At 36.5% G+C, this 23115-nt stretch overlaps 1 protein-coding gene across 5 annotated transcripts in view; it reads right to left on the bottom strand.

The window, feature by feature from the left end:
• Positions 1-23115, bottom strand: part of ttll1 (tubulin tyrosine ligase-like family, member 1) — a 301517-nt gene that overhangs the window by 24698 nt on the left and 253704 nt on the right. For 2 of the 5 annotated variants that reach the window (XM_082167264.1, XM_082167267.1), the window contains exon 1: positions 420-553. The exons of 2 other annotated variants lie outside the window; for them this stretch is intronic. The gene's annotated coding sequence lies outside the window, so the exon portion shown is untranslated. Of the gene's footprint in view, positions 1-413; positions 555-23115 lie in introns of those variants that run through there. One more of the 5 variants, XM_082167265.1, reaches the window with a different exon arrangement.

Below are 23115 nucleotides of genomic sequence, written 5' to 3' on the forward strand. Positions count from 1 at the left end.
GTTGATTTAAAATATTAGTAAAAGTTAAACATTACATGCACTAAGATTAATAAACGCTGTAGAAGAACTGTTCATGTTTAGTTCATGTTAACTAATGTTATTCGCTAATGAAACCTTATTGTAAAGTGTTACCAATATTACAAATACTTCAATAAGTTATTAATGTATTATTTGTAATTGTAAAATTATTAAGTTATTACAATTATTTCTACACTTTGTTTGGCACTAAAACACATGTCTTTGATAATCTAGTCGATGATCATGATTGTTTAGAGGAAGATTTCTGTGTCAAAGTGCTAAAACAGAGTCTTATTGAACACGGATGATAAACTACAGGCGCTGCTCGTGCGTTTCATTATAAACTGACAGACTACGGATCATATAATCAATAAAACACGGCGGATTGAACTCACAGTCACAGCTGTCAGTCCGTGCAGAGATCAGTTCATGCTGAATGTTGCTGGTGAAATGAGCTTTTCTTCATGAGAGGAGCATCACAACAGCAGCAGCGGCCCATAGCAACGGCTCTCCACTTCCGCCTGGACTGCGTCTTCTTCCTTCTTCTTCTTCCTGTTTTTCGGCGATTCGCATCGATTTCGCGCTTTACTGCCACCTCCTGTGAACTTCATCCAGAGACACTAACAACTCCCCACTCCCCATCCTTACCCACAGCGCTGCGTGTTCAGCTCCTCTGGCTTAAAAAACAACACCCTTTCAAATCCTATTAATTAAACCTGAATTCTCCAAATATTTCAATTTCAATTTCAATGTATCAGGGCTCTCAAGTCTCACGCATTGGGCGTGAGACACACGCAATTCAACCAGTTCACACGCTCACACGCCACACCGTGTATTTCTCACGCTGAAAAGGCAATGCCAACCAAGTTGTCCTGCGAGCTTTATATATAACGTTGTATACGAGGCGCAGGCACACAAAGTGAAGTTTCCTGCAGCCAGCACGTATCTCGGCCAGATTGCGTTCATTACAAGGCAACACAGATGCGCGAACACACGGAAGTTGACGGAACATTCTCGGCCACCGTACGTTCGTTACTAGGTAACCAACAACATCGCGTGAACACACGTCGTGATGGAGAAGGTAAGTTGGAAGAAAGCTCGTCTAACATTTTTAGGCTAGAACATTTAATATATAGCCCATCGTTTACATTATTATTGATGCAGTCAAAAACTTTACAACTACTCTGCAACCAGGCCAGAAGCTTTGGCTGAGTTTGGCTAGCTTACGTTTTCTTAAACTAAGGGAATGTTAGTGGGTATGGGAAGGAATGAAGATTTTATTTTAAATACATTTAAATTTGTTTATTTTATTTTAAATTATATATATTATACCGTATTAATAGTCTTTCTAGTTACATTAAGGCTACATGTATTAAAGCAGAGTGCTCTGGGTAATATTTTATATCCTGTCAAAACATACATTAATCATTGCCATTGCATTTGTATTTTTCAAACACAAAACACATTTCATAAGCTGGAGTGTGTACTCTTGTGTACACACACACACACACACACACACACACACACACACACACACACACACACACACACACACACACACACACACACACCTTAATAATACTCTAATATGTCATTTGTTCACAATGTCCCATGCACCACACAATAAATAATTATACCATTTTGACTAGACACATTCAAAATGCAAAAAGATTTGTTTTTCCAAACTGTTTGGAGCAATTTGTTATATTTTTGTAATTTTTGTATAACTTATTTGTAATTTTGAAATATAACATTAAAGAGTATATTTGATGTGATGAATTGCTCTGTCATTTATCAGATTTACCAATTGTTATAATTTCAATTTGGGCTGGTTAATTATGAACAATGGGTAAAATTGGGGGGCGGGGACATATGGGGGCGGGGCTCCATTAGGGCTCCTCCCCTAACCGCATGTGATCTCACTCCAAGCTTTTGGTAAAACTTGAGAGCCCTGATGTATTAATGGATAGCCCCTTGAGATGCAACATCTCATTTTCAAGAGGGTCCAAGTACACATAGACATAAAACAACAACAACAGAAAAAAGAAAAAGAAAAGAAACACACAAACAAGCAAAAAACTAATGCTCAAAACCATTGAGCTACTAGGCAGCTTCCCAGCTAACACAGTACGTTGTGATGACGTCGTCAGTTAGTCGTCATTTGGTCGGCGTGACATTACTTTATGACAAGGTTGTGAGGACGTCGTGGTAAAGTTCCATTTTTTTAGAATCTTGGCTAACGTTCCAGAAACGTTGTGGGCACGTCCTCAAAAGACGTCGCTAGTTTATCCCATGGAGAACGTTGTGAGGACGTCGTGGTAAAGTTCCATTTTTTTAGAATCTTGGCTAACGTTCCAGAAACGTTGTGGGCACGTCCTCAAAAGACGTCGCTAGTTTATCCCATCGAGAACGTTGTAGAGACGGTCCACTGGTCACCAGATAACTTAATAAAATCTTTGATGAATTAAGTAAATGTTCCATATAATATCCAAATGGCATATTATCACTAGGATAATATTTGTAATGCATTTATTTATATAATTGAAATTATCTGGAAAGTTATCTGGTGACCAGTGGACCACGTCTTTACAACGTTCTCCATGGGATAAACTAGCGTCTTTTGAGGACGTGCCCACAACGTTTCTGGAACGTTAGGCAAGATTCTAAAAAAAATGGAACTTTACCACGACGTCCTCACAACCTTGTCATAAATATAAACGTTTGTATATAATTATTATAATTATTATTATTATTATTATTTGTATTATTATTAAGGAGGTTGGGTGTTCGTAAAAACAACAATTAAAAAAATCTTCAAACTGAACTTCAAACTTGAAGAACTTAAAAATGAGTTTTAAATTCATGAGATTTGTATTTAAGTAATGTGTTAATTCTACATGTTTATTTATGTAAATGCTGCGTGACTGACGTGTTTTATGAGCGTGCGGGCTGAACATTTGAGTAGCTTTCAAACTCTGGAGCGGCGCAGAGTTGCCATGGAAACGGCGCCGCAACAAAACGGATATCAGCAAAGCTCCCTCTCTTGCTGTTGTTTTCACTGCTTTCGGGTGAGTTTAGTCTCTAAAATCACACACATAATATACACAACTGTTCCTGACACTTTTCTTACGTGTTATTACATCTGTTGAATATTTAGGCTACTTTGTAGAAATGGTTTAGTGTCTTCGAAAAAGTCCGTTAGCATCTCAACCGTTTTCAGAAGAGAGGCTAACCTAAGCTCTTATTTACAAAAGTTTGGGCTTATAATCACATCTTTGTGTAGATAAGAGGTTATCATGTGCAGTTGAATGTTTGATTGGAAGTTGACTAATTTATTTAACAAACTGATATAACATAAATGTAGCAGCTGTGCTGTTAATCGATGACGTCACTTACACTGAGCTAAAATTGTCTGAAACTAGTTTTGATGCGTTTTGATCTTTCACGGTAAAGAAATATTGATACATGTTATGTTATTTTAGCAGCGACAAAATAACCCCTCTACAACAGAGGGGAAGCTCTACGATTCCAACATTTCTTAAGGAAGTTGCTGACAGAGAAGTGGGAAACACAGGGAGAACTGAGGAAGCTTAAGTTATTAAATAACTTCATATCCATTTTCCCCCACCATATTTTTACCTATATAACTGACTCATTTATTTGATTAAAAATACAGTAAAACAATAATATTGTGAAATAATATTAACATTTAAAATAACATATGTGAATATATTGTAAAATGCAATTTATTCCTGTGATCAAAGCTGAATTTTCAGCATCATTACTCCAGTCTTCAGTGTCACATGATCCTTCACAAATCATTATAATATGATGATTTGATGCTCAATGAATTTTTCTGATTATTATCTAATATGTTGAAAACAGTTATGCTGCTTCATGTTTTTGTGTACACAATTCAAATGTTAGGGGTCAGTAAGATTTTGGAAAACAATAATAGCAAGAATGGATTAAATTGATAAAAAGTGACAGTAAAGACTTTTATAATGTTATAAGATTTAACTTTCAAACTTTTCTTTGAACTTTATATTGATCAAAGAATCCTGAAAAGGGCATCATGGTTTACACAAAAATCTTAAAGTCCCTGTAAAGGCAATTCTAAAAAAAAATTCTAAACACATTAGAAATGTTAGAAATGTATTGCTAAAACATATTACAAAGACTGTGAACTGTGAAGTGCTGAATTGTGGAGTTAGACCGTTAAACAGTTTTTCACCATTGCTGTGTTCCGGATTTTTTGGGCGGGGCTAAAACGGGGGCTCGATGACGCACTGAAGCCCCTGAGCTCCTGGACACGCCCCTACTTGATGACGCACTGGAGCCCCTGACGCTGGCCCCTCCCCTAAATAGAGCACAATCACATCAGTTTACCGATCGCGAGTTACTGTCAGTACTATTAGTTAGCCTACAGTTTGCTAGCTAGCTATGCATTCGTCACGGAAATGCGTACTACCTGGATGCGATCACGTACAAAACAGATCGGTGTCCTTATTAAAATTTCCAAAAAACGATCATATCAAGAAGAGGTGGGTTTAATTTAGTGAAGAGCCGCCTTGATGGAGAGCTGAGGATCACCGCCAAAACCTGCCTCTGTAGTGATAATTTTACACGGGATAGTTTTATAAACTTTCGTCGGAGACAACTGGGATTCACTGATAGTCCGCTGTTACTGGTGAATGGGGCCGAGCCGACTATCTCTCGCCTCGGTGTTCATCCTCCCGTCGCGCCGACAACTGGTGCTATCGTCGGCAGTCCGTGCCCACCAATGAGTGTAAGTTGCCTTGTGTGCTTATTATGTTATAATTATAGTAGGTAGTCCAGGCTCGAACATGTATGGCTTTGTAAAAACAATTAAGCTGCTAGAGGCATCCATTCCGGCTGTAGCGGTGACAGACAGTTGAGTGAGGCGACGGCAGCTTTCCCGCGAGTGGGCGTGGTTTCAGCGCAGCCAGTGGACACGCCCCCAGCGTTTGAGAGCAGAGACAACTGCTAATTTTTTCAAGATTTTGATAGCTTATTTTATGTACTTGCCGGCTTTTTTTATCATTCAAATTTGGCTGGGTGGCTAATAACACATTTTTCTGTGGTGTGACAAACTCAGAACACATAGGCCTACTTAATTTTGACTTTACAGGGACTTAAAGGAGCTCAACTGTTTTCAACACTGATAATAATCATAAATGTTTCTTGAGCATCAAATCATCATATTAGAATGATTTCTGAAGGATCATGTGACACTGAAGACTGGAGTAATGATGCTGAAAATTCAGCTTTGATCACAGGAATAAATTACATTTTAAAATACATTAAAATAGAAAACAGCTATTTTACATTTTAATGATAGTCACAATATTACTGTTTTTACTGTATTTTCGAAAAACTGCATTATATTAGCAACATTAATAAAGTACTCCTCTGTTTTAGCTGCCTAAGAAGGACGATGAGGTGACAGTGCAGCTCGGGATAAGGAAGAGGAGGAGGAGGAGGAGGAATACGTAAGTTAGACAATTTTCTTATTCCTTTCTAACAAAAAACTATAAACCTGACTACAATAGTATGGTACATTTTATTTTTATTTTCCAGCAATATATATAGAGAGACCATCCTCCTCTCCTTGCCTCAGAAGACCCTGCCCTCCACTGGTGGGCAGAGCCATATAGAGAGAGAGTTGCGACAACGGAAGTTCAAAATTCGTAGTTGTCACGTGATTCGCGTAGACCTCAGATAGTTCCAGGAAGTGCTTCGGAATCAACTAGCATGCTTTAAAACACAAGTTTATTTGATTCAGATAATATGATAATATACAATCTTATTCTTTAAACGTCTTATCTTTTAAAACTGCATCACAAACGGTCTGTTCTACCGCGCTGCTGTTACTTCCGGGAACTATTGAAAGGCTCTACGAGCCGCCATTGCTGTAAAAAAAGCGTTCCATTGTAGTCAATGGAGTTGTCGCAACTCTCTCTCTATATGGCTCTGCTGGTGGGGTAAGAAAGAGACTCATCCTCTTCTCCCACAGCTCTCCATCATCTCCTTCTGCCTCCTCAACACTGTCTGAAAGAGCGGTTTCCACAGCTGGGACACAGTCATCATGCTCATTTTCTTGAACAAAAAACTCTTTATGTATATTTTGGTGGGCGAAATAATACAGGAGAAATGCTAGAAATCTATATTGTTCCTTTTACATATCTTTACTCTTTATGAGCAATATTTGTATTTTATTTGTTAGCTTCAGAGAAGCTCAAGGACTATAGATCTTTGGTAATTGTCGCATTGTTCAGGTTTAGCTACTGGTAGTGAAGCAATGAAGCACATCACCACCAGACATTTGTAGCAGGAGCCTCATAGGACACTACAGGAAACAACTGAACCTATTTCTGCAAATAAAATTAATAATAAAGAAAATGCTGAATCTTTTCATTTTTTTTTTTAGCTTTTTAAGGTCTTTATTGTTTATCCGCCAAATTATAGAGAGTATATCAATAAGAATATCAAACACTTTTTGTTTTTCAGTAAAAAGAATAAAACATTTTAATAGTTGGTTACATTATTCATTGATTATGTTTTTTGATTAATTAATTGATGTTACATTTCTGTAGTTCATTACTTGTTAACATGGTTAAAAAATCATTAATGTTCAAAATTTATTGGCTTAGTTTGTACAAAGAAACACTGAATAAATGCTGATTAATAAATTAATGCAGTGTGGTTTTGGGCCATTTTCTATTTAGAATTTAATACAAGTTTGTATTGGTTTCCATTACATATCTGTATTGATCCCTAAACGTATTAACAGAAAACAATACACAATTCCCTATTAGAATGTATAAGGTTTTACAGCAGAGAATGAAATGTTTGAGTTTATCAGTTCTATGTGGATTTCAATGTTATGGATCAAGCACATCTTTCCCAGGACTAAAGGTGAGAAGTATATTAAAAATAAATGCGGACGTGGTATTTTGGTCGTTAGGAAGTACCAGCCACGTTCCAGCGACGTACCACTATAACGTCGCCACGACGAATACAGGAATCACAAAGTTACGTTGCTGGAACGTTATGTGGCACGTCGCAACGACTAATATGGTCCTTTGGTGTTACGTCCTCGCAACGTGCCAGTTTGGTCATAAAGACGTACTCATCACGTTCTTGCGACGTACCACTATAACGTCGCCATGACGATTATGGGAATCACAAAGTTACGTCACTGGAACGTTATGTGTCACGTCGCTACGACGAATATGGTCCGGTCCGGTTACGTCTTCACAACGTAACTGTGTTAGCTGGGTTACACCATTACCCTAAACCTAAGACACGTCATAGCTCTGACATGTTATAACAGTCTCAAAAAGCACATCACATTTACCTCATTATACAATTGGAACCATAATGCAAGAACTTAAGTAAAGAAAAGGGTGTCACATAAGAAGGACTGAGGTTAAATCCACAGGAGGTAGATCAATTAAACAGTTACATGAAACAAAAGACAATTCCAAGCATTACTATTCAGTCCAACATTAGTAGCATGCACACACATTGTTTAGATATTGGAATAAAGTTAACTTGAATCTACGAAAAGATAAAATGGACCTCAAGGAAAGAGGAAGATTATTCCAATCACTAGTAGCTTTGTAGTGAAAAGTTTTACGACCAGTGGCTGAAAAGATTCCTGGTACAGTAAAGACGAGAGATTGCACAAATATGAAGGACATTCGAAGTAGGCACATTTGAAAATAAAAAGAAACCAATGAAAGTCTCTTCTTGAATTCAGCTGAAGCCAATTCAATGATGCATACATTACGCAATGATGTGTTTTAAAAGGACACCTCAGAACAAATCTACATAGAGAGTTAAAAACAACATTAAGTGGCTTAAGAACAGCATCACAAGTGTTCATGTAGATAATATCAGCGTAATCAATAATGGGCAATATCAACTGAGAAATTAACCTTTTCCTAACTTCCAATGTAAAACAATTAACAGATCTATAAAGTGAACTGAGACAACCATATATTCTCTTTGTTATATAGTCAATGTGAGGTTTGAAGGTAAACTCAGAATCCATCCACAACCCAAGGTATTTAAATTTTTCGGATTTCACCATAGAGGACCCATTAGCAAAATACAGTTGTAAGTTAAGAGCACATGGTCTTCTGTGCCTCGTCCCAAACAACATACAACAGGACTTTTCCATATTCAACACTAGGTTGTTACTGTGAAGCCATTTTTGAGTCATAATAAAGTCAGCTTGTAACCTATTCTGGATCTGGTGAATATCAGAGTCAGCAGTATAAATTACTGTATCATCAGCATAAAGATGAATCTTACCCATGGAGCAGATGTGTGATAAATCATTGATAAAGATCGAGAACAAAAGGGGTCCTAGAGTGGAACCTTGTGGAACACCCTTATCAACCAATAAATAATCAGACAGTGAACCTTTAAAAGCAACACACTGCCATCTATTATGAAGATAAGAATTTAACCATAATAGAGCACTTTGATTCAAACCTATTGCATAAAGCTTATCAAGAAGAATGTAATGATCCACCATGTCAAAGGCCTTTGAAAGATCAATAAAAATAGCACCAGTTAGCTGTCCCTTATCACAGGCAGAGACAATATCATTGGTGGACTTTAATAAAGCTGTGGTGGTAGAAAAATTGGGCCTAAAGCCAGATTGAAATGCGGATAAGATATTATTCTGAATAATGAATTTTGATAGTTGATTAAACATAATTTTCTCAAATATTTTGGCAGTGGAACAGATAATAGAGATAGGACGATAATTATTCATAATAGAAGCATCACCAGTTTTTAATAAAGGGGTAACTTTCGCACATTTCCATGTAGCGGGTACAGTAAAGCCTGGTTCACACAGGACAATTTTAAAATTGTCGGCCGATTTTCCAAACCTGAGAGACCCCACACACGGCGATAAAAAATCACAGGTCTAATAGTTTTGGTCGTACGGTGTGTGGTGCGCAGCCACACGGCAAAATCAACACATCACACATGAACCGATTTGACTCCCGAGCATTCCCAGGATCAGACGGGAAATCTCGAAAAATCCCTCGAGATCAAACGTGACTTCAGAGTAAACAATCATGGTGGACGAAGAGGATGCAGTGGCGATAGTTTGTAGTTTGTTTTTAACCGGAAAAAAAACGTTTTCAAAAGAAAAGGCGATGATCTCTGACGTCCACCGGACTTTCTGGTGCGCCATGCCGCCGGCTGTTTTGATTTTGTTTCCCGGTGCTTCATCGCCGCCTCGTCACCTCGCTTTCTGATTGGCTACACTCCACAGTCCACAGGCTGCGTGCTCATTTGTCCCCGGGGGACACTACACAGGAGGAGAAATCGGGCCAAATAAATCCAACATGTTGGATATCCCCGATTTGAGATCGGAGCGGTCCCGACGTCCTTCCGAGCAGACGAGAGCAGTCTTAACACACCACACACGGCAGGAATATCTGCTCAGATTATTTTACGATAATCGGAGCATCCTTAAAATTGTCGGAAGGGGTGAATCGGGGCTAAAATCGGCCTAATTATCCTGCCGTGTGAACCAGGCTTAAAAGTATTCAAAGACAAATTAAATAGGTCCGCAAGTGGAAATATCAATACATGAGCAGCAAGTTTAATATACCTAGCCTCAAGCCCATCCGGACCAGCACTACTATACTCCTTCAAATCAGCTATAGCATTAAAAACGTCAATGGGCATAATTTTGTTACATTTAAATGAGCCAGGTGTAAAAGAAAAGGTTGAGACATGATCATTAGTATGAGAATAAACATGATTGGAGTCACCAATTGCAGTAAAATGCTGATTGAAAGCATGAGCAATAAGGGAAGGATCAGAAATTGTAACATTATTCATTTTCAATTGATTAACAGGAGTTTTAATATTCCTATTGAGAACTCCATTCAAATGATCCCAGAACTGTCTAGGGTTATTAAAATCATTAAGAAAACAGTCTCTATAGTAACTGGATTTAGCATTTCGAGTGTGAGTCTTGCACTGATTCCTAAGAGATCTATAATAATCCCAGTCGGGGGCAGATTTAGTAAGACGGTATTTGGCCCATGCCTTATCTCTTTGCTTAAAAAGATTGATTAAATGAGAACTGATCCAGGGTAAGTGCTTCCCTTTAACTCTAATAGTTCTAAACGGAAAGTGCTTATCAATTATCATGAATGAGTTCAGAGTGAAAAAAAGTCAATGCATCTTCCACAAAAGGAATTAGCTGGAACCTGTCCCAATTAATAGAGTTCAAATCCTGTATGAAACAATCAACATTGGTATTTTTACTTTGACGTATTTTAATATATTTCGGAGGGAAATGAGGCAGTTTGATTTTCCAGACACAATAAATGACAGAATGATCACTAAAACAATCTGATAAGACACCAGATTTAACCATCCTTTCTGGATTAGAAACCAATATCAAGTCAAGCAAAGAGGAGGACCGGCTATCCACTCTAGTGGGTTCCTTAATAAGCTGTGTGAGATTAATACTACTAAATAAGTCTTTATCCCCAGCTGAGGAACGATTCAGCCAATTGCAATTGAAATCACCAAGAATAATCAATTCTTTATGCCTGCCTAATGAATTAATAGTAGACAAAATGCACTTTGTGGAATCTGATGGAGCAGACGGAGGTCTATAAATATTGCCAATAATTAAGTGTTTATTTGCATGAAAAATAATATTGATAAATATACTTTCAAAGTTAACTGGATCAACTTCAGGGGTAATACATTCAGAGCTAAGATTTGTGTCAACATATGTGGCCACCCCACCTCCTCTGGACATCGAGTACATCGAGTACACAGGAGTATATCGGCTCTGTACAATACATAATCATTGATTTCAATATCACTGTCAGAAGTAGAATTATTTAGCCAGGTTTCTGAGATGGTAATAATGCTAGGTTTGTACTGAGCAACCCAGGCTCTGAGATAATCAATTTTTGAAGTAAGGCTCCTAATATTAATGTGAACAACCTTTAGACCTTTAGTGGATTCCACTGAAAATGAGAAGAGAAGAACATGTCGTGGTGCCATGGTGAAAGGTATAGAAGGGGAAGGTGTAAAAAGCCACAGTAACAAAAATAAAACAAAAAAACAAAAACATACAGTTAAACATACAACAAACCAACAAAACTTCAACTGAGCACAATTGCTCGGTGGTCATTAAGTTAACTATAAAGAATAAATAACTCAGGGAATCTCAAAGCCCACATAACTAAAAATCTTTTTACTTTATTTAATCTTTAATCAATTCATAGTAGGCTATGCTAGAGGCCTTAAATAAATTAATAAATGTACAAATTATGAGTAGCTTAATGCATAAAAACTCACAATAGCTAAGCAGAGCACAATAACAAACCAGATCGGGGCATCAAACTAGAACAACCTCAATCACCAGGAAGAAAAGAAAAAGAAAAAAAAGAGATAAAAAAAGCAATACCAAACAGAAAAGTCAGACTAGAATACTCCAATCCAAATTGTATCAATAAACAGGCAAGCCTTCACAAAAAAAAAACAGTATAGTGTGTTTATGCCGTTAAAATAGCCAAATTAAATCAAAACAGCAAAGCACGGAGCTGCAAGCACAATAACGAAAACACCAAAGAACTCTACTTAGCAGAAAGGAGTAATGCTGCATAGTCTCTGGCTTCATCAGCTGAGGAGAACATTTTCCTACCTCCCTCCTTCGCATTGATGGAAAGTCTTGCAGGAAACAGTAGCGCGGGCTTAAGTCCAAGTTTATAGAAGTCCGACATAACTTCGCGATACTTTGATCGCAGATCCATTACTTCAGGAGTGAAGTCCTCATAGATCGCGATAGGTGACCCACGGTACTGAAGCTTTCCTCTTCTACCTCTGGCTTCTGATATGATAGTCACTTTCTGCTGGTGCCTTAAAAGACGTATAATAACTGGCCTAGGTCGTTGACCTGGGCTTGGTTTAGCAGAGAGAGCACGGTGAGCCATGTCACAATCCGGCAGGGAGCCCAGAACACCTTCACCGAATACCTCCATCAGAAGCCCCGAGAAGAAGGAAGTGGGCTGGCCGCCCTCAATAGACTCAGGTAAGCCGAGTAGCCTAATATTATTGCGCCGGCTACGTGATTCCAGATCAGCCACTTTAGCCAGCAATATAGCGTTAGTTGCCGACAATGAAGCACGAAATACGCTCGTCTTGAAGATTGGCGTTGGTCTCAAGTGCTGAGATTTTCAAAGCATGATCAGACAAAGTATCTTGCATACAATCAAGCTTCGTTTCAAGCGAAGAGAAAGATGTTTTAAAATCCACAGCGATCGATTTCCTGAAGTCATCCAGGAGACTAGAAAGAGTCGCCACATTTAGCTCACTGGTAACTTCTTCAGCAACAGCCAAACCTGCATTTTGATTCTTCAGATTTAGTCTAGTTCCTTTGGCAGCCATAATGAAATCAACCGATCGAATCAAACAACAAAACACAAAAAGTCGAGGGAGTGAGATTCAGGGAGCTGCAACTACGCTACCACACCCGCCGAATTTTTACCAAAACTCCTGTGTAATAAAGCTTCTCTATTATCATTTTCCTGTTCTGGTTTTAATGTTTCTCAAAGTTATATCAGTGTCCTCTTTCCTCAGAATCTCTTCAAATGATTCATCTCTATCCTCTTTTTATCTTTCACAATACATGACAACATGTTCTACTGTTTCATTTTCTCCACACCATTCACAGAGTCCTGTCGGATGCTTGGACATTAATTTCAATGTTTTACGGTAAGTCCTGTATGTCCTATTCTAAGTCTTGATAAAATGTTTTCCTCCCTTCTACTTCCACCTGAGTCCCTCTTTTCCCCCACTTTTGGTTGGATTGCATACGTATGTCCACCCTTACTTCCTGTTTCCCACATTTGTTGCCATCTTTGATTTATTTGTTTTTTAATTATAGCTTTAATTTAATCTCTACTATGTGTTGTTTCCATTTCTATTCTGTCCTCCTGCAATGCTTGTTTCGCCATTTTATCTGCTGCCTCATTCCCTCTTACCCCAACATGAGCTGGTACCCACATGAATATTACCCTCACTCTTTCCTGCTGTAACATATATCATTCTTGTAATATCTCCACCACTAAGTCCTGTCTAGTGTCTGACTGTTGTGCTTCAATGCAGAGCAGAACTGGAGTCTGGACATATTACCACATCCTTTAATTCTGCCTCATTTATCCATCTCAATGCCATCATTATTGCAATTAACTCCCCTGAAAAAACTGATAATTTATTTGATATCCTTATTTTTCTGGATATCTGCAGTTACGCTACCCCTACATGTTCATTATCTGGATTTTTTAATGCATCTGTAAATACTTGTATTTTATGCCCATAATTTAACCATAAGTATAACTCTTTAATATCCAACTCTTTTACTAAATCACCAATCACCCATCCAAAACTATTACACTTCCTTTTTCCATACTCCCAACACTGCTCTAATACTCTTAAAGTAGGATGAGATTTGTCCTGTCCCATAAGATTTGCCCAATATACTGCATTTAACTGTTGTCTTCTTAATTTGAGAGGCATATCTCCTACTTCTACCTGCAACGCTGAAACAGGTGATGAAGGGTAAGCTCCACAACAAATCCTTAATGCCTTTGCTTGAATTCACTCTAGTTTGTCCGAGTCTTTGCCGCTGATCCATATACTATGCTTCCATAATCCATTACTGATCTAGTTAACGTTATATAAATAGTTTTCAGTGCCAGCCTATCTGCCCCCCAGACTTGCCCAGACACACATCTCATTATATTCAACACTCTTTTACACTTATCTTCCATCTTCTCAATATGCCCTTTCCATGCGAGTCTGCTGTCTAACCAGATTCCAAGAAAACTTATTTTGGATATCTGTTCTAGATTGAGATTATACAACTTTAATTTCATTTCATCATCAATTCTTTTATTAGAGAAAAAGATTACCTGTGTTTTTTCCACTGAGAATTTAAATCCCCACTTAAATGACCATTCCTCAACTTCCAAACTTCTTTTAAAGCCTTTTGCATTCTCCTCACAACCTACTTTATATTCCCCCCTCTGAACCACAGAGCTCCATCATCTCCAAACAAAGATCTACACATATTTTTATCCAGCCTCTTAAATACATCATTTATCATGATTATAAAAAGCAATGGACTAATGACACTCCCCTGAGGAGTGCCATTCTCTATCATACCTTTTGATGATATGCACTCTCCTACTCTTACCTTAATTGATCTATCTTCCAGAAACTCTTTGATCCAATTATACATTCTCCCTCCTACCCCCATACTTTCCAGTTTCAGTAGCAACCCTTCTCTCCATACCATATCGTAAGCCTTTTCAATGTCAAAAAACACTGCTATCACAATCTCTTTATTAATCAACGCCTTTCTAATATCTGACTCCAAGCAAACTACTGGGTCCATCGTTCCTCGTTCCTCGTCCCCCTAAATCCACTCTGATTTAGAGATAACTTCTTCTCTTTTTCCAAATAATACATTAACCTGTCTGTAATAATTTTTTCCATTATTTTACATACATGGGAGGTAAGTGCTATTGGTCTATAATTTGTTGGAATACTATGATCCTTCCCTGGCTTCCTTATGGGAATAACTATTGCCTCTTTCCAGCTCTTAGGTAACTCTCCTTCCATCCATATCCTGTTTACAAACTCCAATATTACACTCAATGCCTTTTCACTTTCACTTTTTTTTATCATACTTTAGCTTACTCCATCTTGCCCAGTTGCAGATTCTTTCACTCTTTTTAATGCTCTCTTCAATTCAGCCAGTTCAAAAAGAGCATCTAATACACTGTCCAAAACTTCCCTTCTGTCTTTCACTGTCGGATTTCTTTTTAACATCTCTTCTCTTATTCTCTTCACATGTGAAGAAGGACTTGCTGTAACGGGGATCAGCCAATCAGCGGCTTTGTTTCGGGGTCACAGAGAGAACACCGTTTTCGCGCCGACAGTTTTTAGTTTCGTTTTGAGTTAGTCGTGAGATTGGCCGGGAAACGCATCGTAGATATTTCTGAGGTGAATAGTTGTCGTCCGTGTAGCTATCTGTGCATGTGTGCGTTCAGACATGTTTGTACCCTGGTGTAAATGTTTACGTATGTGTATTTCGGTGCCTTAGGTTGTTAAAAGAGTCTATTCTGAGATACTATTTAGTATGTTAGTATAAAGTTCGCTAGCATCATGCTAATGCCTAGTATTATTAGTTTTATATTAATATTGTGCTTATGTGTGTGTTCACCTGACACTGTATAGTTATTATTTGAGTGTAATTATGGTTGAGTAGTAGAGAACTATGTTTTGGGTTGATAGTATTGAGAACTAGCAGTATGAAGGCTGTTATTTAATTCAATTAGAAGATAATGTGTGTTGCCTGGTATTTTATTTGGTTATTTGATATGTATAAGCAGCTAAAGCTACTTAAAGGGAAAGGTATAATAATTACAATTTAATAGCTTTACTAATTGAATCACGTCAGCACTGTTGTTTAATTGTATGCTGATATTTTTCTTTTCTTTTATTGTTTATTGTAGAACCACACATACTGTACATTCATGAAGACAGATAATCCTCTGCTGACTGTCAATAAACCCATTGAAGAGATTTAAAGGATCCAATTGCATTCTTATCGATGCACCACAGTGGTCACTTATCCCCAACTAGCTACAGTTACAGTCCTAGCTATCAAGTCATCATTACATCACACAAGTTTCTGGAAGAGTTAACCTTAATAAACTCATCTCGAAACATTATTGCCTTCTCTTCATCTGTTACTGCTAACTCCTCTCCCATTTTGAGCACTGGTAAATCAAATTCCTTACTTATTCCTCTCATTTTCTTAATCATATTCCATATCTCTTCTACTGGAGTACTTAGCTCTATTTCATTACAGAATGATACCTGGACTATGTCATTTCCACAACCCCAGTTTATAGTTTATGTTACAAATTAATAACCCTAACATTTGCACGTTAAGAAAAGAAGAAAAGCATTCGTTATAAATGTATTTATGATTTTACTGATCGCTGAAAGGAAACACGGTGTTTGAATTTAGTGTGTGTCTCTGTCTAAATAGCTTTGTTACAGTTTTTCTCAATTGCTTAAAGACATTTGCCCACTCTGACATCACATTTTCAAAACAGTTAACACACAGGATAAAACTGAAGCTCAATGGCCAAAATGACTCATTTTGTTAGCAAAATGCTCCAACACTCACAAAACATTAAAAGCATGCAACATAAGCAAATATTTCCATCAAACACAATATTTCTTTCAATCAATAAATACACAATGGACAACAAAATACAAAATACAGCCATCAATATGAAATATGACACTTTACAAACTCAAAAAAAAAAAAAAAAAAAAGCTACCAAAGGAAACTTATGGGTGGAAATACCTTTAAAAAAAAAAGAAAAGAAAAAAAAAGATTTTATCTTTCACATTTAGTCCATTCGTTCTTGACGATTATGCCACAGGTTCTCATCAACATCGCACTGAATGTTTTCCCTTGCAATGCACCGAGGGAAATACCTCCTTGCATGGCGTATCCATCCCTGGCAGTCCTCTGCACCTATTGCCAGGGAACCAGCATTCATTGCCTCCAGGAGGGGCATCTGCTCATATGGCCGGTGATCATACACCTTCCACCTCCAAGCAGAGAAGAACTCCTCCATTGGGTTCAGAAAAGGCGAGTATGCAGGAAGGAATCGCATCATAATACGAGGCTGTGCTGCAAACCATTCGTTCACAAGGCGAGAGTGATGGAAAGCCACATTGTCCCAAATTATGACATACAGAGTCATGCCAGGCCTCAACAGCCCTCTCTCTTCGGGTGGAATCAGTATTTCTTTCAATGAATCAAGAAATGTGAAGAGGTGTTCTGTATTGTATGGGCCAATGGTTGGTATGTGGCAAAGGACCCCATCATTGGAGATGGCAGCACACATGGTGATATTGGCACCCCTCTGACCTGGCATTGTGACAGTGGCCCTCTGCCCAATGATGTTCCTCCCGCGTCTCCTCACTTTACAGAGGTTGAAGCCGGCTTCATCCACAAAAATGAATTTTTTCAAGCTCCATTATTCTCTAAGAAAAAGAGCAAATTACAGTATTCCAGTCGCATGCAACTATGGAAAACAAGGTATTACAATAAAAAAAAATCTGTACCTGCACATACTGGAATCGTGCCGCCTTTACGATGTCAGAGTTTCTTTGAAATGGACCTCTGTACAGCTGCTTCATCCTGACATGGTTTCGTTTAAGGACTCGGTCTATAGTTGCCAAACTCACACTGTTTATATTTCTAAATGCTCCCTTATCTGCAATTACTGGTGCCTGGATTTCACACAGTCTGATTGCATTGTTTGCCACTACCATATCTACAATGGCAGACTCCTGTTCAATACTAAATATCTTTCCTCTGCCACCAGTATGTGATAATGTGTGGATTCTGCAAAAAGCATGTCAAAATTGACATTACTGTATGACAGTCACATAAATGGGATTTATACAACATCTGCATTACTGTAGACACAGTTTGTTCTGCTAACAGGGCAATACAGTAAAGCTGAAATACACAGTGGTATTACAGTAACACTGTGAATTACCTGTTCTCATTCCGAAAAAGCCTGACAATAGATGCCACAGTGCTCCGACTCAGAATGGGCTGGACCCTTTGTCCAGCCTCTCTAAAGGACCAGCCATGATTGATGACATGGTCAATAATTGTTGCCCGAATTTCATTTGAAACTTGAGCTCAATTTTGTCCTCTTGCTGCTGCAGCTCCTCCACCACGCATACAAACTCCTCTTCCTCGGACTCGTCTTCCTCGAACTCCTCTTCCTCGGACTCCTCTTCCTCGGGCCCCTCTGCCATGGCCTCTTACTCTATGGCCTCTTTGATCCATGCTTGCACATAGCAACACAGAAGTGGCATCTTTTATAGATGGATGAGGACTGATTGCTGATTGAAGAGTTGTGCAAATGAGTTTCACACAGGTGCATAGAGATTTATAATTATGCAAGTACTTTCTATCAGCTGTGAATAGATGTTTTCCTTTTGTTCAACACAGTGAATCCAATAGAGTTCGGGGTCTTTCAATGAGATCTGTGGTCACTGTTTTGACAAAGGGTGTGAAAAATGTGTGAAACAAATGAAAAAGTGTTAAAACATTTGCAAGAGAAGACTTCTGCTGTGCTAATAATGTGATGATGAAGATCAAGCGGATCCCAGTTTCATTTAGTGTGTCTTAGCAAATGAGAAAAACTGTAATTTAACTCTTCATTTCAGGCCGTTTCTCAAAATGCGTTAATATGAAATGAAAGAACAAATATATTACAACAGATTAATAATTAATCAATAAGAAATCAGAAATAAATACTTATGCCACTATTACTACTAGCCTAGTAATAATAATAATAATACATAAAATATTAATAATAGTAGTTGTAATAATAATATCAAAAGTAAACAATGTAAAAGAAAAGCTAATGGTGAATATTGAATTTAAGCACAATAAGACTTTTATTCACAATAATGTTGTCCTCACTTTTGTATTTTCAGATGCAGAGATCGAACACAATATTGTTGAAATTACACCTTAAAAATGTGGTTAAACTCTTTTAATTCAATTCACATTTATTTGTACAGCGCTTTTCACAATACACATCGTTTCAAAGCAGCTTTACAGAAAATACACGAGATATTACAATCTAGAGTCTGTTATCAGAGGAATATGTCTAAGTTATGCATTTCAGAAATGTACATATACAAAATCACAGTTATCTAAAAATGTATTAGTTTAAACAATTCAATATTTTAAGGCAGAAACAATGATTTTATTGAAGTATTGAATACTTGTTTGTTAACAAATGATTATGAGATTTAGAAATATAGCATTGGTGCGTGTTGATTCACTTTTACAGTATTTTGACCCACATTAATGAAGGACTGCATGTGTGTGTGTGTGTGTGTGTGTGTACTCGTCTATCTATCTAACTGGGGACCTTGGTGTCGTTACACACTCACTAACAGGGGACCGTCGAGCCAAGTGGGGACATTTTTCAAGTCCCCTGTTGGTCATGCTTTAAAACATGTTAAAATCAACCAAAACACGCTCTGGTTAATTTTGTACATTTTTGACCAAGTGGGGACTTACATGTGTGTGTGTGTTTAAGTCCATACTCAGCAGCGCTCCTGTAGGCTGGAGCAGGAACTGCAGTGGCCCATTAACACACGTCGTTCACACTTCTCTATTGTCTGAATGGCTGCTGTCCTTGAGAGGCTCTGAGACTGTAGAGCTGCTGTTTAACTGCTTCAGTAACACTTTATAATAACTGCACGCTATTAATCATTAGTTAAGCATTAGTAAAGAGTTAATTCATTTATGAAGCATTAATATACACTAATAAGCAGTATATACACTGCAAAAAATGCTGTTCTTACTTAGTATTTTTGTGTTGTTTCCAGTCCAAAAATCTAAAAATTCTTAAATCAAGAAGCATTTACTAGAGAAGTAAAACTACATAAGAAATTATAGTTTGTTTTCAGATAAACAGAAAGTATATTAAGTTATTTTTGCTTAAAACAAGCTAAATTATCTGCCAGTGCAGTAAGAAAAAAAAACTTAATTCAAAAAAACTTAATAAAAACATAATCTTAAAACAAGATTATTTTTCTTACTGCACTGGCAGATAATTTAGCTTGTTTTAAGCAAAAATAACTTAATATACTTTCTGTTTATCTGAAAACAAACTATAATTTCTTATGTAGTTTTACTTCTCTAGTAAATGCTTCTTGATTTAAGAATTTTTAGATTTTTGGACTGGAAACAACACAAAAATACTAAGTAAGAAAAGCATTTTTTGCAGTGTAAATGCAGTTATAAATGCTTTATTCCTGTTTTAAAAGCATATCTATAATGTGTTTAATAATTGTATTTTCATACTTTATTAATGATCAATTTATCATTTCTAAATGAAGTATAGCATCATTTACAAAGCAGTTATTTAGGAGTTGTCAGTGGTTCATAAGATCCCTTAGAAAGTGTGAGTAAATGATTAAACTAATTCAATGTACATTCATACATCATACACTTATTATTCAGACATATAGTAATAGTTACTTAGTGTGTTAATAAATGCTTTATTAACATGTATTTCTACTGTAGTTCAGGTAGTTATAAAGCATTTAGTAGAGGTCAGTTCACAATTTTTTGTGAGCTCATCTAAAGTGAGGACTAGTTATGCTAGTTATGTAGGAGATTTAAAGGCTGTTAATATTTCTATGTTCTCTATCACTGTGTTGTGTTGTGTTTGTTTCCTTTTTCTGTTTAGAAGATAACTGAGTCTTTAAATCTCCTTTATAAATGCTTTACTAGGCATAACTAGTCCTCACTTTTGCTCACAAAATAGTGAACTGACCACTACTAAATGCTTTATAACTCCCTGAATCTACTACATTTACTCACACTTTCTAAGTGATCTTATTAATCACTGACAACTCCTAAATAACTGCTTTGTAAATAATGCTATACTTCATTTAGAAATGATAAATTGATAATTAATAAAGTATGAAAATACAATTATTAAACACATTATAGATATCCTTATAAATCAATAATACAGCATTTAAAGCTGTATTTATAAACGGCTTATTAATGTCTGCTTTATGAATTATGATTTAACTGTTTACTAATGCTTAACTAATGATTAATTAAATGCAGTTATTATAAAGGGTTACCATATATATATTTTATAATATTTTTCAGAATATAACTTCAAATATGCATTTTTTTAATAAAAAATAAAATAAAAAAAACATGCCAAGAGGGGATCTACAACTCAATGTTATAATTATAATGTAATTATTATTATATTATAAAGGTATTAATAATGCGACAGATAGTATTGGCTGCCTATTAATTAAAACATCATTTCTACAAAAAAAAAAAAAAAAAAATCAATAGACATGTCCTTATTTTTCTGTTTCCTTTGTTTCTAGGATGTTGATGTACAGAGAAAGTCAGTGTTTGAAATATTGCTCAATTTAAATGCAACCAAACATATGTCGTTCGTTACCATCCAACAGTGGACCTTTCTTTAAGATCTAATTCAAAACTTTTGAGTTGACTTGCTGCATCTGGTCATTTTGAAGAAACAAAAATGAAATAATTTTTTTCATAATATAACTTTAAAAAAAATTAAAATGAAAAAAAATAAACATGCCAAGATTGAATCTCAACTCTGAACGATCTCTACCTATACAACAGTGGACTCACAATAGCCTGCAATGGAACTGTGTGTGTGTGTGAATAGTTAAGTATGTCTTTATTTTGTAACTATAAGTTATATATATATTTATATATAGGCCTTCATAGATACTTTCTATGCTTGGTTATGCAGTCCCTAACAATTTACTTGCCATTGTTATGTGCCATTGCACTCACACATACATGTCTATATTACTAACAGACCAATGTCGCTCTACACTGGCCAAGTGAGGACTCAATGAACGATGTCTATCTATACAAGTGAGGACTTGAACAGTGTGTGTGTGTGTGTGTGTGTGTGTGTGTGTGTGAACAGTGAAGTGAACTGGCAGTGAAGTCTGTCTTCATTATGTATATATAGTATATTATATAGTATATTATATATTATGCCTTTTATCAGTCATAATATTTGTTTATTTTATTTAACACTTATTTTCTCTCTTCATAGATACTTTCTATGTTTGGTTATGCAGTCCCTTTAGGGTTTATAGGATTAATCAAACAGAAATAGCTCTTTAAGGTAACGATTTCAGGTCACTATAGTGACCTATATTTAGTATAGCGTAAAGCATACTTTATACAGTGAATAATGATTTTATTAATCAAAATGAACTTCGCGTCCCCAGTTGGATGGTAAAGAACGATACGTGTTTGGCTGCTTTGTACATTTCTTGCCATCACAAACAAACTGTAAAGATTTTGGAGGTCAATCTCAAAATGTTATGTCGAAAAACTAAAGTGCAATAAATAATACACGCTTTAGGGTCTGTTTACACGACATCATTTTCAACTGAAAACTGAAAACGTTTTGGCCGTTCATTTCAACGAAAATGCCATTTTGGGGGCCTGACAATGAAAGCTTTTGAAAACGAGTTTTTGTGAGCTCATCTAAAGTGAGGACTAGTTATGCCTTGTAAAGCATTTATAAAGGAGATTTAAAGGCTGTTAATATTTCTATGTTCTCTATCGTGTTGTGTTTGTTTCCTTTTTCTGTTTAGAAGATAACTGAGTCTTTAAATCTCCTTTATAAATTATTTACAAAGCATAACTAGTCCTCACTTTAGATGAGCTCGCAAAATAGTGAACTGACCACTACTAAATGCTTTATAACTGCCTGAATCTACTACATTTACTCACACTTTCTAAGTGATCTTATTAATCACTGTAAACACCTAAATAACTGATTTGTAAATAATGCTATACTTCATTTAGAAATGATAAATTGATTTAATAAAGTATGAAAATGCAATTATTAAACACATTATAGATATGCTTCTAACTCAATAATACAGCGTTTAACCCTCTGGGGACCAAAAACGCGCCCACGCGTTTTGCTCGTTTTTTTTTTTAGCAATGAAAAATAAACACAAAATGCTCTGTTAATTTTGATCTTTCATTTTCGTGTAATACATCAATCGATCCTGTTCAGTTTCTATTTTTTTTCTGTATACTCACAATACAAATAAAGTGTTTTGCTTTTTGACAAATAAAGAAAAACTAACATGATGCTATTTCTGCCTTCTCTCTGTCAGTAAACTCCCATTTGAAACGCGTTCGAAAATTATCTATAACTCCGCGAAAATTCAGTCAAACAGGCAAACAGACCCACGGGCATAAAGCTTGAGATCGCAGCTTTTAAAAGAAGTAATTTATATAAAAAACAAATATTATCAGCTTCTGTAATCTGTATAAAAAGAGACCGACTCCAGTCGAGCTCATTACGAGCCATTCAAAAGTAATTTGACCACGCCTCG

This window comes from Leuciscus leuciscus (genome assembly GCF_965113295.1).
Source record: "Leuciscus leuciscus genome assembly, chromosome: 4".
Classification (NCBI taxonomy): Eukaryota; Metazoa; Chordata; class Actinopteri; order Cypriniformes; family Leuciscidae; genus Leuciscus; species Leuciscus leuciscus.